Genomic DNA, 12,473 nt, shown 5'->3' with positions numbered 1-12,473 from the left:
GAACAGAGGTAAATGACAGGTAAACAACAGGTAAAAAGCAGAGTTGCCAATGGTGGTATGTGGCTATAAGGCAACCATGAGTAATGGTGACTGTGGCTAAATGGAGCACAGAAGCCTATCTAAAGGGGAGACTCATTCCTCAGGTTCAGTTAATACTGCAAGTCTACTGGCACATAGACCTAGTATGGTCAGGTCTTATAGCCTTTGAAAAAAAATCAAGGAAAAAAATTTCAACAAGAAATCTGATTTTTAAAGCTGGCAGTCAGTTTTCTGATAAGCAATAAGAAAAAACACTATAAAAATGTGTAAGTCCAATTGTCTTTGCTGGTTATCTCAGCCAGGTGACCAATTTGCAATTTAACCTCTGGCTTAAGAACTTTTTTTTGGAATAGGTTCCTGGAATAGTCTGATGTCTTAGTCTATTCCTATTGCCATAACCTTAGAGTGGACAGTTCAAAAATAATAGATATTTATTCTAGACAGTTCTGGAAGCTGGGAAATCCAAGATGAAGAGGCCAGCAGAATGGAATTGGAAGGTGAGCCTCAGGGTTATACACAACTACATATAAGAGGAAAGGAGGAGTAGGAGAGAAATTATATAAGTGGAAGAAACGATTTATAGTAGAGGGGATGGAGAGAGAGAAGGGGAGGGGAGGGGAGGGGGGACAGTGGAGAATGGGATAGACAGCAGAATACATCAGTCACCAGAAAGGCAATTTGTAAATCAATGGAAATGTAACTGATGTGACACAGCAATCTGTATACGGGGTAAAAATGGGAGTTCATAACCCACTTGAATCAATCTGTGAAATATGGTATATTAAGAACTATGTAATGTTTTGAACAACCAACAATAAAATAATTAAAAAAAAAAAAGAGGTCAGCAGATTCAGTGTCTGGTTGTGGCTCTTTTTCTGCATCCAAGATGGCGCCATCTTTCTAGGTCCACTATGGTGGAAGGGCATAGAGGACCAAGCAGCCTTCCTCAAGCCCTAATCATCTCACCTCTTAATAGTATTTCACAAATTTTGAAGGAACACAAACATTTAAACCATAGCAGCAGGGTATTTGTATTTCTCTCTCTTCAGATGTTGAAGATGAGAATCACCAATCAGCTTCCCTGGGAAGTTTAGTCTTATCTTTTACTGACCAAAGAAGCAGAATTGAGTTTCTGTAGATCCACAATTCATGAGCTATGGGTATGTATATAAATGTATTCTGGATCTGAACCCACATTTCCTGGCTCTGTAAGCATAAGTAGAAAATATACCTACAGGTATTTTTTAGCATCTTGGTTTGCCCTGAAGCTAAATGGGGTCTGCTCTGACCATGACAAACATTAACATTCACAGTGTCATTTCCTTTTGTCAAGGAAAATATCTGCTAGAAATCATTCAGGTCTAACTAATGATTAGATCTGAATGATGGCACGCTTACATTTATGCTTTAAAGAAGCGGTCAAAGGTAGTGGTTTAGAGAATATGAGTTTTAGGGCCAGGCTGCCTGTTCCTGTCTTATTTCTGGCAGTGAATAGCTGCATGAGCATGGGTCAGTGACCAATCTCTGAATCTCAGTTTACTCACATAAAATGAGGATGGTAGAGTTGGCCTTAAAGAAACTATGGGAGATGAGAGGAGATAGCTCAGTACTAGGGCAGGAAATAAGAATCAATGTAATCTCTCATTATCGTAAAAATCCTGAAGCCAAGGATACTTTGGGGTGCAACACCCAGTTACAGGCAATGCCTACTTGAGTGTTTGGCTTCTTTCTATATTTCTAAGATGACAATGGCATTCTAATAGAAAGACCCTCCAAGAAGCAGAGAGTACAGACACCCTAAATCCCTCTCCCCTTTTCTCAGTGCCTGCAGCCATTCTCTCCTGGGATAAACCATTTGCAGACTAAGTGTTTGGCTTACAAGCCCCTAAAACATGATCCATCTGGGAAAGCAAGACAGATTCCTGGTTTATCATTCCATGTTGCTGCCAGGTTCTGACAAGTACTGAGAATTGTTAGGCAGAAGAGCGAAAAGAGGTGGGGGGAAGGATGTTCTCTGCTCTGATTCTCTTTCAGAGTATGTCTTTCCAAGTGTATCCTGTGGATGGTCTGTATCAGAATTACTGGAAGGAGGTGGTTAAAGGAGACTCTCAGGACCCATAACACACCTCCAAGAGGATGGGCAAGAAGGGTCCATTCCTTGGGCTCTCATGGCTCCCTCTGACCCTCCTTCGTTCACAACCCTCCACATAGGGCGAGTAGTCTAGTCTGCAAGACTATCACTCCTGCTCATTTGGAGATATGGCCTCTTTTATGATGGTATACTCAGGTGTGTTATAATAAGAAACACATCAATTTTTTTGGTTGTTGTTGTCCTGAGTTTCTGGCATGGTGCTTCTAAAACCCTTAGAATTTCCATAGTGATAGGAGTGCCGTTTGTCATTCATAATGAGTCTCTTTCAATCACATCTGAATTTGTGATAATATGGTGATCATGGTAGGGCCCCTTGATATCCTCAGGATGGGGCTGCTCACCAGAAAGAGAAGGAAAGGGCTGAAACTTTTGGCTCCATCCACTGACCTGGTGGAAGGGCCAAAGAGTGAATTATAAAAATCCTTAAACAGTGAAGTTTGGAGAGCTTCCAGGTTGATGTATCCATGTGTCCAGAAGGAGGTACACCCTGATTCACCAAGGACAGAAGTTTCTGCATCTGGGACTCCTCCTGAATTTGCCCTCGACTATGATTTCATTGTGTCCCCTGAAGAATTCCAATGGCAGTCCAAAAATGGGGCCATTGGGATAGCATTAAAAGGTAGGGTATTCAAGAAGTGATTAGCCCATGGGGGTTCCTCTTTCATGTGTGAGATTAAAACTCCTAGAAAAGTTGATGCATGCAGATTTCACTCTTATGCCCTCTGCCTTCCACCATGTGAAGACACAGCTCTCCTCCCCTCTGGGAGATGTATCCCTCACCAGACAACCAGATTTACCAGTGCATTCATTTGGGGCTTCCTGGCCACCAGAACTGTGAGAAAATAAATTTCTATTCTTTTATTATTATTATTTTAGTTGTTGATGGACCTTTATTTTATATATTTATATGCTGGGCTGAGAATTGAACCCAGTGCCTCAGACATGCTAGGTGAGTGCTCTACCATTGAGCTACAGGTCTAGCCCCTAAATTTATATTCTTTATAAATTAACCAGTCTCAGGTATTTTGTTATAGCAGCACAAAACAGACACCTTAGGTACCTCTTCATTTGGTTTGATCATTTGTAGCCTTCACAATAAACTAGTAAATTGCCTTCTGACTTCTGTGAGCCATTCTAGCAATCTATCAGATCTGAGGAGGCAGTGAGAGAACCCCCAATTTATAGCAAAAAAATTATCTGTAGTCAATTGGCCATAATTACAAGTGGTCCAGGACTTGTAATTGATGAAAGCAGGGACAGTCTTTTGAGCTGAACCTTGAAGCTCTGGGTTTTGCAGACCAGTAGTATCAAAATTGACATCTAGCCGATATTGGAAAAGTGGTTAGTATCAGAAAACACCCCACAAGATACAACAGAAGCTCCTTCCCCTCTTCAAGGACCCTTTCTGGATCCTCATAACCTTCTTCCCAAGGGGAATCCTGAGAGCATGTCTTGTAGTCATTTTGCATATGTCTAAGTACAAGGGATGTCTACATGAGGTGTTTGAAAGAAAATTAAGCCATGTTGGAAGTGACTGCTGGATGGTCCACTTCTATGCTCAGAAAATTCTTCATGGTGCAAGAAATGACAGGGTGAAGTGGGGATTGGAAGAAACAGGGAAGGGCTGTGGGCTGAGGGTTTCCTTTTGCCTGACCCCCTGATACACAGTTTCATTCTCTTTAGTTTTAGTTATCCGTGGTCAATGGCAGTCCAAAAATATTGAATTGACAATTTCAGAAATAAAAATTTCATAAGTTTTAAATAACTTTTATTGGAATACATTATTATTAATGTTCTCTTCCACTATTTTTGTTGTCAATCTCTTACTGTACTTAACTAATAAATTAACTTTATCATAAGTATGTATGTTCAAGGAAAAATATGATGTATATAGGGTTTGGTAATATCTGCAGTTTCTGATATTCATTGGAGGACTTAAAATAGATCAGCTATGGAGCAGGAGGATTACTCTATCAGAAATCCCTGATCTTCTGACTCAGAATCTCTGGGGATGGAGGCTGGGAATCTTGCAAGAATGGTCACCCAATTGATTGGAGCAGAAGTCTTCCACTTTCATGATATGTAAAAATCCACCCGGAGAATTTTAGGCTTCTCCCTAAACTGAGTACATCAGAATCTTTGGGGTGGGATCTAGGCATGCATATTTCTCAAAGCTCTTCAGTTCTGGTGTTTGGCTAAGGTTGACAGCCTTGGTGGAAGGAGATGAAGAAGTCAAGTAAAAGGGATCATCAGCAAGTGGTGATGGAATGGAGGTGACTGTGGAATGGAGATGGGGCTTAGGCCAGAGGATAAATCATGGACTTCCTAATGCTGACAGCTTCTACTCTGTTCCCACCCACTGCTCCATGTATGGATCAGACATGCTATGTATGTCTGGCGAAATCATCCCAGTTTTCAGGAGAAGTTTCAGATTCTTATGTGAAGTTTCACACCTTGTAAATGTTAGTAACTAATTCCATACTCTTATCAACAGGATACAAACCCGGTGAAACAGTTGCTGATAGGACTTGGTGTTTGGCCTGTTAGTTTGAGCCCTTGAGTTAGAATCCTTCTATTCAAGGTGAGGTCCATAGACCAGCAGCAGCATCTCCAGAGACCTCGTGATAAAATCAAAGTAGAGCAGTGGAATTGATATAAAGCCCACCCAGACCTGGTGCATTTTGACATGACTCCCAGATAATCTGCTTGCACACCGAAGTTTAAGAATCACTGAGTAGGAGATTTTATCAGTCTAGTGCTAGTGAAATCTAAATTATAGGAGTGATTCCTTTGTGTGATACCAGTTTTGCTCAGTTCCTTGATGATGGAATCACATAGTACCTGCTTTCCTCTAAGGAGACTTGGCACATAACTGAAGCTACTGATTAGTTCCCATTATGCGAAAATGACCTCATGGTCACATCTTCCTACTTTTCTGAAAGGCAAATAAAAGGGAAGGTTTTTCATTTTTTAAAAATTACGATTATAATGTTTTTTCCTTCACACACTATCCATTGAGGACCTCAGACTAATTTTAAATGTCACATCCCCTGAGTTCCTCATGTTCACAACTTTCCTTTCCTTCAATATTCTTCCTTCCCTTAACACTTCTGTCACCTAATTATCCTCTTATCATTGAAATTCAATTAAGCTGATGAAAAATAGACTTTAAAAATTCTGGTATCATACAAAGAGAACTGGCTTGGACAGAAGTTTAGCAAATTACAGTTTCAAAGTAAACTTCTTTCATATGTGTGTTGGGTGGTACTGGGGATGGAACCCAGGGCTTCAAGTTTGCTGGACAAGCACTCTCTCACTATACCACTCTTCCCATTTTTTAACTTTTATTTGGAGACAGGGTCTCACTAAACTGCTGAAGCTGGCCTTGAATTCCTACCCCAGCCTCCCAAGTATCTGGGATTAAAGGTGTGCACCACTAAACATGGCAGTAATGAAGTTCATTACAGAGAAAACAGTCTTGTGGGAAATGGGGTGATCAATTTTAATCATCTTTTAAAATGCATAAATCAAACTTTTAGCATTGTAGATTGTCTTTTTTTCAATTTTGATGATTTCTTTCATTTTCAGTATTTTCCTTTGTCTGTTTTTCTGGGTTTAATCTGTGGTTTTCTTTCTGGCTTCTTGAGATGCAAGCTTAGACCATGGGGTTTTATCCTTTCCTTTTTAAAAATATATGCATTTAGAGATATGCAATTTTCTACAAACACTGTAAAAGCATCAATTAATATTTTGGTATGTTATGTTTTCATTGTTGCCCAGTTCAAACTACAGTTTTGCTTCAATCTTCATTTTTTTTTTTTGATACAAGGTTTATTTAGAAGTTTGTCTTTTATCTTCCAAATATTTGGGGATTTTAGAACATGCTGATGTGATTTCCATAATTTAAAGTTTTCAGACTTATTTTAAGTCTTGACACCTAGTCTATGTTGATAAATTTTGATGTGTACTAGAATATGTGTTGTGTAGTTGTTGGATGTGGTGTATTAAATGTGTGAGTTATGTTGGCTAATTGTGTTATTCAAATTCTCTGTGTTCTTATTGATTTTATTTCCTTCTTAGTTTCTTTTCTTTTTATTTATTTATTTATTTATTTTTACCTCTTACTGCTTCTGTTAACAGGGGTATACAAAAGTCTCTATCCATGATTGTGGATTTGTTTAATTCTTCATGAAATCATCAGAAATATCTGGTAGTCATCTTACTATCTGATGGAGTAAATTGTCTTAAGGCAGTGCTGTCTAGTAGAACTTGCTGTGATGAAGGAAATGTTCTCTGTGCTATCCCAAGGGGTAGCCACATATGGCTAGGGACCTCTTGTGATATGCATAATAAAAAGGACGGCCTGAGTTTTAAAATCTACCTTTAATTAATTTAAATTTAAACAAGGATGCATGAATAGTGATTACTGTATTAGAATTACTTTAGGTCAAGAAGATAAAGGAATTATATCTCATAAAAGGGTTGCTTTGCATTCATGAGTCCCTGGGTTCAGTCCCCAGTGAGATTAAAAAAAAATACAAATAAATAAATATTAATAAATAAATGAATAATAATAAAAATAGATAAATAAATAAATAAAAAGGAAAGGCTCAATTGAGCAGGGAAACATAACAACAACAAATATGGTTGTACTCAATAATTATGCCTTCAATCAATGTAAAGAAAATTCATTGAGACAATGCTTATAATATGGGTGTTTTGCCAAACCTTTACTGCCTTCAAAATATAGAACTTTCTGGTCACCCATGCTCTGTTTTCTTGAGAAGAAGTAATTTAGTGCCTTAAACTTGGGGTCTCCAAATTGGTATATGTATGCTCAAAGCATAGCTAGAGAGGTGGTCCAGTGGCACATGGGAAGAGAACACTGGAACTTCTACTCTAAGAAGCTTCACTAATACCTACTTCAAATTTTCACTCTGGTGCCATATTAGTTTGTCTGATGGTAACAAGTACCATATGGTGCAAAAGGCCTTCTGAGCAAAGACATAGGTCCCCCATCTCTGAAGGGGTACACCGTGGTACTCCTGCTTATACAATGACTTTCATTTTGCTGCAACTATTCAGTTTACATGTGCCTAGTTTAGGTAGATTTATAGGATATCTTATCTATTTTAAGCAAACAAATCCTTACTACAAGGAAATGGAGATGGACCATATTAGCAGTCATTCAAGTGGTAAACAAGGGAAAATGGTAGTCGACATTTCTACCTTGCCTACATTCTCAGATCAAAATAGACATCACAGGAAAATCAGTTTTAAAAATTAATTAAAACTTTGATTAAGAATATTTGAAATATAGATTTATTTCCTCTATAGCTAATAATGACCCTTGATTTAACTGTATATGATGTTAATGAAAGTTCAAAGCCATGGCACTTAAAAATATTAATCATGAAGTCAAATCTTTGCAATTGGTGGAATAAGTTAAATAAAAGGGGTGTAATGATACAGTAACCACAGCAAAAAAAAATGCACTTTTAAGAATTATGAAGTCTATTCATACACATGTGTTCTCACTTTGAGCACAGTTTTTTTATGTTATTAGCAAATAAAACCAAACATGTGCATCTGTATCATTTTAAAATTATATTTAATTATAATTAAAAATGTTTTAATGTATTATAATTCATTTGTGATAAATATACATGTTGGTGTAATAATATCTAAAAAGTATTAATAAACTTAGGACAGGAGGATAAGCATTCAATTTTTAAGGGCATGAAATTGAAAAGTTTGGATAGCATTGCCTAAAACCACTGGCTTAATATTTAATTTTGTTCCAGCAGGAAAAAAATGGCCAATGTGTTGCCAAGGCAGACATTTCATTTTCAGAAAATGAAATTTTATAAAGCCAGGAGATCCTATCTTTGAATACTGCCTTACAGATGCTCTGTATATTTGTAGTGAAGAAAATGCTCAAAACTTCTGTCTAGATGATACTAGAAGGTCATGATTTATTCACAAATTGGTAAAAACACATATGGGTGAAATATGCTCATTATCCAAGTTCAAAAATTCATAGCTTCATCTCAGTAGACTTTTGCATGTTTCATGATGTTTTTAAAACTTAATGTGTAAGTTAACCTCAATTAATAAATAATATTCACAATACATACTCCCTCTCATATTTTGTCGTGTGTTACTCTCAAATAATTTCACTGTCAATTCCATGAATAAAAACCTGTTATGAACTGAAGTTCATAATCTTGTACTTCAAAATGCAGTGATATAAAACATTTCAGTAGAAGATTTTGCATTGCATGAAGTATTTTACATGGTTCAAAAACCACATTTATGGACTGGGGTTGTGGCTCAGTGGTAGAGCACTTGCCTACCATGCAGAAAGCACTGGATTCAATCCACAGCACCACTTACATATAAATAAATAAAATAAAGGTATTACTAAAAATATTTTTTAAAAAACCACACATTTCTGAGTGTCAGAAGACAACACTCAAAACCAAGTCATTGAAAAGAAATTAATAACTATTTGATATAAAGTTGACAAAACCCACCAAAATTGATCAAATATTAAAAATATCATCGTGCACTATGTCTGCATTGTTACTGGTTATTTGCTTGTTTGTGTACTTAAATAAACTGGCCATGACCTCCCTCCCTAGGCTTTAATATTTTAGTGTTTAGATTTTTGTGTGTGCTGGAGATGGAACCTAGGACTTTGCACAGGTTAAGCACAGGGTCTACCTCTGAGATCCACCTGCAACCCCTTACCCCACAAGCTTCCCAAATATTGTACAGCATGGCATTTGCAGTGGTCAAATATCCGTCTATTTTACACCAATGTTATAATTTTTTCCTTTTATCTTAATTTTATTACAGTTTGCAACAGTGGCCAAATAAGCCAAGATGCTTTCAAAATTGCAAGGAATGTCATACTAACCATGATAGAAGTTGAGCATGTCAATGTTTATTTACATTTACTTATTACCTGGAAACAGTTGCAAGCACCTACTTAACCAGCAGGCTTGCTAGAGTCCCTTACCAGCAAAAAGCTCTGTCTTGGTGAAAATTAAAGGTAGGGAGGCAGAGAAAACTTGGAATTCAACTGAACACAGAATTAAGAAAACTGTTAATTTTTATTACTATGATTGTCCTAATTTCCTTTTAATAAAGCTTTGTTTTAGAAGAAAAAAGACAGATAAATTATCCATGTGAGTCCCACAGAAAGAAAAATATTTTGTATTTATTTATTTTTTTAAAAAATATTCTAATTTGTTATATATGATAGCAGATTGCATTATAATTCATATTAAACATATAGAGCACAATTTTTTATATATCTGGTTGTACACAAAGTAAACTCATGCCATTTGTATCTTCATACATGTGCTTAGGATAATGATGTCCATCTCATTCCACCATCCTTTTTACCCCCATTCCCTCTCCCTCCTACCCCATTGCCCTATCTAGAGTTCATCTAATTCTCCTATGCTCCCCCTCCCAACCCCACTATGAATTAGCCTCCTAATATCAGAGAAAACATTCAGCATTTGGTATTATTTTGTATTTATAACTGTCATGACAAAGTGCTCTGTTCTTTATAATGTAGTCATGGCTAAAGGTAATAAAGGTTACAGTGACAATGTATATTATTTTTTAAATGGCTCCATAATATGACTTAATAATCATTACTACACATTTTTTAAAAACTGCCTCATGAGATAACACCAGACTACTTCCGTTTACAACTTGTAATCATAGCAAATGCTATCAAGGTGTATTTTATTAATCTTTTTAAAATATTTTTTTAGTTGTAGATGGACACGATATCTTTATTTATTTATTTTTATGCAGTGCTGAGGATTGATCCCAGTGCCTTACACATGCAAGGCAAGTGCTCTACCACCTAACTACAGCCCCAGCCCGTTTTATTAATTTTTAAACTTATAATTGTGGGATGAATTGCTTGCATATAAAATACAAGCAGATTTCAGATTTAGAATGAGAGGACAGTGGCTTACTACACGAGGGTGGCTCAGGTCACATTATTCTTGATGAAATTCAATCTGAAGGAGTCTACCACATTAAATATGAAAATGAAATTGATGGAGGGTTCTGGATTGAATTGATTCTTATAGGATTTGTGATGTTACTGTCTCCCAAAATAAGTGCACATACTAACTAGCTATAGTTTTTGTGGAATTACTAGAGCTTGGAACTTTAAAAGTGGCCACGCTTTACTCTTGGTTTATTCAAGCCAATCCCCCTGTGGACTTTCTGCCTTTCCCAGGCCTCTGGCAAGATCTAACTCATCTTTGTCCACCCAACTCAAGAACATCTTTGGCCGGTGGAGAATCCTCAGAGCCACAGTTCCTACCTTTGAGTGTCTACCTGTGGTCAAGGTCACAGGACCTCACCCTTATCTCCTTTCTTCATTTCATTTGGTTCTATCATCTGAGCATGATTCCCAAGCAACTGAAAGTAGCACCTGAGACCTTTCAGTTTTTTATGCTTGGACTGTGTGAATGAGCACAGGGTTGTGCCTGAAGATTGGACTTGTCTAGGAGGAGAATCCTTAATGTTGCTTCCATTTAATCTGTGAAGTACTTAGGGGCCCTGAAATTCATGAAATCATTTGGCAGTATAGTAATTACTAGAGAAGAATTCCCAGAAGTTCTATAAGGAAAATACATTAAAAAAACAAACAAAAAACCAATAATACATAAATTGGCCATGAATAGTTGGAGTCTAGAATTCAAGTAGTTTTTCTTTAGAAGTACTAAAAAACTTATATATCTAAGAGGAAAATTAAAAGAAGGTAAGCTTTAAAATTTGCCTAAGTATGTCTGATTCCTAATTTTACCTGTGTGTTGTATGAACAGTTGCTGAATTGCATTGATGTGTTTCTTCACTTGCAGGATGTGTGTATGTGTGGTGGTGGTAGAAATATCTATTTTCCAGAGTTATGGGAACATGACACATAATATTAAACCTAGACACCACTAGATCTGTTGATCACATGACCCAGTTGGCAGAGCAGCCTGTACCTGTTTCTCTCCTTCTGGGACCTGCTCAAAATCGGCAATTTTTTGGGTCACAGTAAATGGGCTACAGTCACACATCCAAATGAGGAATGTGTTGTTTCCAAAATCCAAAGAGGGCCACTATACATTGCATCTCTCCATTTTTTATTGTAGGAGGGGCCAGATGCAATAACATATTTTTATCTTGAAAACGATTTCCCAATATTTTACACACTACCAGAGTCTAGAGATTATAGTGAGATAGAAGCCCCCAGAAGTTTTGTCAGATTTATTTCCTCCCCTCTGATATACAAATCTTACCAATAAGTCTAGGATAGTTGCCACCTATCACTAGGTTCAATTAACACAATATCACTGATATAATGGATGGGAGTGACATTTTTTACTAAGAAAATGTGATATAGGTCCCTGTAAACTGATTTTGACATAGGACTGGAAAGTTAATATATTACTGAGGAAAGACAATGCAGGTGTCTTGTTGATCTTGCCAGATGAAAGAACATTTCTTCTGCTAGGCTTTATGAATGCAGAAAAAGGCATTTGCCAGATCATTAGCTGTGGAAACCAGGGGATGTGTTAATTTGCTCAAATAATAAAACTATGTCTAGTACAACAGCTGCAATTGTAATCACTCCTTGGTTAAATTTAAATAATCTACTGTTACTCTCCAAGTCTATCTGCTTTTTGCATAGGCCAGATAGGCAAGCTGAAAGGTGCTGAATGCCTCTTCATCATTCATGTTCTTGATGGTGACATTAATTTTTGCCATTGAGCAAGAATGTGTTATTGCTTTTAGTTTATTATTCTCCTAGATACAGGAGGTTCTAGTGGCTTGCACTTGATGTTCAATATATTTGTTGAATGAATGAACTTGAGAAGAAAGCCCTTACTAGCTCAATAGTTGTTTTGGATCAGGTGTTTATTCTGAGCTTTGCAGATATCACGCATATAACCCACAGGAAATGTAGTTGTAATGGTCTGGATTAACTGCCATAGAGAATATTCCAGAAGAATATGAAAGAACATGTAAGGGGAAAATAACTTTCAGATATCTCACTAGGAAATGCACATATTAGAGAATTCCAATATATGGAAAGATGTTTGTCAGCTTTTCATCGCTGTGACAAAATGCCAGAGAAAAACAGCTTAAAGAAGGAAAGATTTATTTTGGCTCATAGTTTCAGATTTTTCAGTCCATGGATATCTAGTTCCTTTGCTATGGGCCTATGGTGAGGCAGAGCATCATGGTGAAGAGG

At 37.0% G+C, this 12,473-nt stretch overlaps 1 protein-coding gene across 6 annotated transcripts in view; it reads right to left on the bottom strand.

Moving 5' to 3' along the window:
- PLCB1 (phospholipase C beta 1) overlaps positions 1 to 12,473 on the bottom strand; it is a 718,158-nt gene that overhangs the window by 34,192 nt on the left and 671,493 nt on the right. The window lies entirely within an intron of this gene.

This window comes from Spermophilus citellus, assembly GCF_964194105.1.
Source record: "Spermophilus citellus genome assembly, chromosome: 4".
In the NCBI taxonomy this organism is placed as follows: Eukaryota; Metazoa; Chordata; class Mammalia; order Rodentia; family Sciuridae; genus Spermophilus; species Spermophilus citellus.
The sequence above is the reverse complement of the archived record's forward strand: the minus strand, read 5'-3'. Positions and strand labels throughout refer to the sequence as shown.